Source organism: Penaeus vannamei, chromosome 13 (assembly GCF_042767895.1).
Source record: "Penaeus vannamei isolate JL-2024 chromosome 13, ASM4276789v1, whole genome shotgun sequence".
Taxonomy (NCBI): Eukaryota; Metazoa; Arthropoda; class Malacostraca; order Decapoda; family Penaeidae; genus Penaeus; species Penaeus vannamei.
The window spans coordinates 20,228,324-20,233,524 of NC_091561.1; the positions used below are offsets into that span (position 1 = coordinate 20,228,324).

Consider the following 5,201-nt stretch of genomic DNA (forward strand, 5'->3'; position numbering starts at 1 on the left):
ATTGAATTCTTTATTAAGTAATCATGATATCGCAACTGCCAAATTCCCATCATGATATGTAAATTCTTGTTAATTTGGTACATCAATGTGAGTGCTCCAAGCAATTAATTGCAGATATTAATATTTTCCATTAAATTGCTTTCCAACACCTGGTGAGTAGCAGGCTACAAATATGTTCATGTTCATTAAATACAGCATAGCTTCCAGTATCTAATCAAAACATGAAAACATTTTTCAGTACTGATACACTTGAATGCCATGGGCCTTTGAAAATTTGTTGAATATTACTGTCTTTAACTCATGAACTGAATACTTAAAACCTTTCAAAATAGTTTAAGAAACATAGAGAATGACTAGATGATGGGCAGGAACTATTGCCCTATAGACGAAGCCTTGGCATGTTCTCTAAAGGAATTATGTGAGACAGACCTAGAGCATCCCTTTGCCCAGATTCAACTCCTTCTTTGCAGTCAATGGTGATCTTTATTATATCAAATATCAATATGGTATAATACCATTCAAATAATTTGAAGCCAGACTAGATGCACCAAGCCAAGAACCCACTAAATACTCTCTTGATAAGCCATTTCAAAGATCCATTTCAGTCCCAAATTACAGTAGTATGACGCCAGGTCACAGCCACATACTCTACACCTGGCAGCATCGATGAGAAGGCCAACAATCCACTATTATATATATTACTAACAATACAAAACTTGGACTGTTTTGTTATTTGAAAATTAATAAAAAAAAAGGTCTTCAGCCTCTGTATTGCCAGCATATATACAGCTCTGTGGTTGGAGGTAAATGGCCATTGTCAGAACACAGACAGGTGTAAAAGCCATTGCAATCACTTGATGGCACGACACGAACTTCATCTAACATTGTCACTATAGTTGGTTTCTTCACCCTAAATCTACTGTACATGGATAATAAGCCACTGCTGCTGGGGATGGCCTGTACATACATGCCATGCCCACTGTGTTTAGTTTATTAACCCACTAAGTCCAATGTCTATATTTGTCATTTGATTTGCTTTATCCACTTGGTAATAGACTGTTTCCCTTGCATAGACTCCATACCATCTCCCTAGGTAGTCAAATAATTCAGTGTAATAATGATAATAAGTAACATATTGTTATCTTTACCTTTTTTCACAAAATTTAATTTTCTGTAATAGAAACTGTGATATGGCTAGGAATAGGATCCTGAGCATAGATATAGTGTCCTCATTGGAGCTGGTGCTCTTCCAGTGATGGCTCACAGACAATAAATTCCACACTCATTTATTGAAGGAAAAAATGCAAAAGCCCCCTCATAAACCCTAAATGAAGATGACCACCCTATGAGAGTCTTAGGGTTCTAAGTTACTAATGAACCAATTACAAGTACTACCTATCCAACCTGTTTACACTTTTCCTTGATTTTTAAAAATATTTTCTGGTATCATTAGCTGTTAACATTACAGTAATTATAATGATTACAATAATAATAAATGAATCAATACTGATAGCATTAGTAATAAAAAAAAACATTTTCCCACAAACTCAAGGAAAGGTGAAATCAGGTCATGTCACATGGTCTACTAATTGACTCTTGTAGCTAAGCACTTACGGAGCAATCTATATGCAGAAACATTTTACAATACAAAACTACAGTGAAGATAAATTTTTTCTGGCAATATGGGGTTAACATCATGAGCAATCTATTAATACTAGATTCAATTTCATCAGTAATGCAAAGCTTTACCTGATGAACATATAATTCAACACAAAATAGGATCAAATATACTCTTTACAGTAAAAGCAAACTAAATTTCGTCCCTTGATTTGAGCGTTGATGTGGCCTTTGTGCATTGCTTCCTAGACCAGGTTGGAGAGTCTGTACTGTGCACTTAACACATTCGGTGCACACTCAAATTTCTGGTGTGTGAATGTAAAAAAAAGTGGTACGTGGCATACTTTAAGAGGAAAAATTTCTTAAGAAATGATGCACAGCATGCTTTAAACAACTGTTTGGTTAGTAAAACTTTATTAGTCCAAGCAGAGTAAAGGCACGGTTAAACTGGCCATGTCTTCATCTATGACCTGACTTGTGTCCGAGTACCCAGTCAGGTGTAGAGTTTCAGCTGCAGAAAGTACCACCATACCAGACCACACACACTTCTTGCTTTAGTAACACTGTGTATAGCACTTCTTGTCTGAGCAACATGGAGCACAAGGACTTACTTCCCTATTTTTGCAGTAGTTTCACATTGCACAGCTTTTATTTATTTTTTTTTAAATAAAGGTATAAGTTGAAGAGACCTGACGCATGTAAAGAGAGGGAAATGGACACCACCACTTTATAGAGCGGAAGAAATAGAGTGGGATAGAACATAGTTTAAGCTGCAGCGGCCTCATAGTCACCACTAAATGACGAAAATATAACGGACGGTCGCCGCTCAAATTCTAAGTCCAGCAACTTGTTTACCTTGCCAGAAATAACAAAACACTGATCACTTAACTCATAACTGTGATGTCCCAAGAAGTTCATGTGTTACTACACGCTTTTAAAAACGGTATTTGGCTAATTATCAGTGTCTGCTGTTACATTTACATGCTTCATTTGCGTATTTTAAGATTTATCTATACCCTTGTTTAGAATCATGCACATCATGCGTTTCACACTTCCTATTGCCAGCCGCCATGTTTGACAGTTTGGAGCTGGTTATTTTGAGGTAGATCACTGGTGAGAAATGTTGCGTTTCCAGTGCCGTTTTGACTCTGGGTTATTTTTAAGACTTATACAGTTGCAATGAAGAATAATTAGACATTAGTAACCATCCCAGTTTAATATCTGGGCCCATCAAGAGCTCCAAATACAAAAAAAAATTATCAAAATCGAAGCAATTTAGACAGTAGAAAGAAGGAACGAAAGTTTGACGTTCCTGGATATAAAGGTATTTGGTTCATTATTTTACGGTGTGAATGCAGCTCTATCTTGCCGTACATACCGAGGTGCTGAGAATGTATCCCGGGGGTTGTTGAGGAGCAGAGCCCCCCATCAACCCTACCCTCGGCCTATTTTACCCCATAATTTCCCTGATATGCTTTATGCCCTCCTATACTAAGGGGACTATCAAATCAAGATTGTCAATGGAGAAATGGTACTCGATCTCCTGAACAATTCATTCACAGAAGAAAAAATGCTAAGAACTGATGAAATCATTGGAATTCCTGCAGAAAAACATTCATTTTTTCAACTTAGTCTCTGGAAGGATGCATTGCTCTCTGTAACAAATACCAAAAGAAAAACAGAAACTAATTTAACAATTTAAAATTAGCATTAGTCTGACAAGCCATTGACACGAGCATAGATCCTGTTTCAAAATAGTTATTTCTTTTTTTTTTTTTTTGGTAATAAAATACAAATTTTATGATAATTAGCTCCAAAGGTTTTGTATAACATCTCTAATATAACTTTTGTTGACTTAGAAGATACTTGAATATACTGAGAATTTCTTAGAGTGAATTATAAACAATTGTCCCCAAATTTTGCACCAAAGTGATGCGATTTGTCCCAGATAACCATGCTCGCAGTGAGATCTGCGCATACACAAGGCCAGTTGAACAGTGCCTTAAGTAATCTTGTTACCATTGGTACTCATGGATTTCATTTTAAAAGTTTTGTAACCTGTGAATCATCACTTTTCAATGTTTTCAAATCGAAGTTGGCAAAAAACAATGGTTATTTGGAAATCCACCCAGAAAAGTATTATGCTGTAATAACAAAAAATATACATGGGATCCTTTAAAATATGATTACTGATAAGTGAAAGGATCTTGGAATAAGGGCATCAAAAAGATCATGGCTTATTGTCAATGTAGAATGTAAAGAATGCAGACTTTTATTCTTTTATTTTCTCAAATGTAAAACATAAATGCCTGACCGCTTTTATGGGGTACATACCGCATTCTTATCCAGACAGACATACATACATACATACATGCATCTTAGGATGCAAAGGATCATTTTCTATTTTGCTATACATGAAAATGAAGAAATGGTGTGCAGTAAGTAGCAGTCAATTTGAATTTGGTGCAGCATCAGCAAACTTTCCAACCTGGTTACTAGCAAAAGTTGACAAACCTTTACCATAAATATTCTCATGACTAAGCTTGTAAACCTCCCTGACAACCTGTTCTCACATAGGAAAAAATTAAAATATGAATTAGATATAAGTACTCATCTCCATCCATTTTCACTATACAATGTCTGTCTTGAAAACATATTTATATATCTTGACTTTATTAAGAGTCTACAAAAAAACATATTCAAATCTATTGTGTTGACATGCAACTCCCATGGTTTGTCTTTTCAACTGTTGAGTTTACGAATGGAAAAGCTGACTATCTAAATACCGAAACCCCAATTTCAAGCGTATATCGGTTTCCATAAAATTAAGATATCATTAGTAATTTTCTGTTTAAAAGTATATATTGCTTACAGGATCCAATATGTACTTTACAGTTTTTATTTTGTCGGGGAAAATATAATAAAATACATACCAGCAAACTAGGGGGAAAATACATAATGTCGATGATTAAACAAAATAATAAATGTCAACATGAAATGACATTCTTCAGAAAGAAACGAAACTAATTAGTGATTTCCGAGTCCGGAAGTGAAGTCCTCCAGAAAACCTCAACAGGAAATACAAACGTTCAAGGTACTAAGTAGCTCCAAATCTTTCCTGAAGCGATGCCTTCATATGATATAACTCACCTACAACAAAAACGTCGCGTCCTGAGTTAGATAAAAAGGTAAAACAAGACTATTTACATTTACAGTCCACTCCTTTACAAAGCCTCCAGAGGAGTATCACGTCCTCCCTCCACTTGAGTCATGACACCACTGAGAGAACCGAACTCTTGATGGTTCACAAAAACAATATTTCGAACTCAATTGTCAAGTTCGGTGACTCGAACTTTTGATGTGCGAATAAGAGGGGTCCTAATGAATTGATAGTGCGATTAAGAAAACTAGAATCTCAATCCTAATGGTTATAATGCTTCATATCCATAAGGATTAGTGAGGTGGCAATAACTTTTGAACGTTATTCATTTACTGAAAGGTCTCGACTTTTTTATTTTGCCATTACTATAATTAATGTTGCAGTTAAATCATTATCATTATGATTACTATTGTTGCTGTGGCGG

General features: G+C 35.5%; 1 protein-coding gene across 5 annotated transcripts in view; it reads right to left on the reverse strand.

Annotated features, from left to right (window-relative positions):
- Window positions 1-4,925, reverse strand: part of LOC113813469 (diacylglycerol lipase-beta) — a 60,433-nt gene extending 55,508 nt beyond the window's left edge. For 4 of the 5 annotated variants that reach the window (XM_070129071.1, XM_070129070.1, XM_070129069.1 and 1 more), the window contains exon 1: window positions 4,768-4,924. The gene's annotated coding sequence lies outside the window, so the exon portion shown is untranslated. Of the gene's footprint in view, window positions 1-4,767 lie in introns of all 5 variants that reach the window. The other variant, XM_070129068.1, reaches the window with a different exon arrangement.
- Window positions 4,926-5,201: the final 276 nt, after the last annotated feature.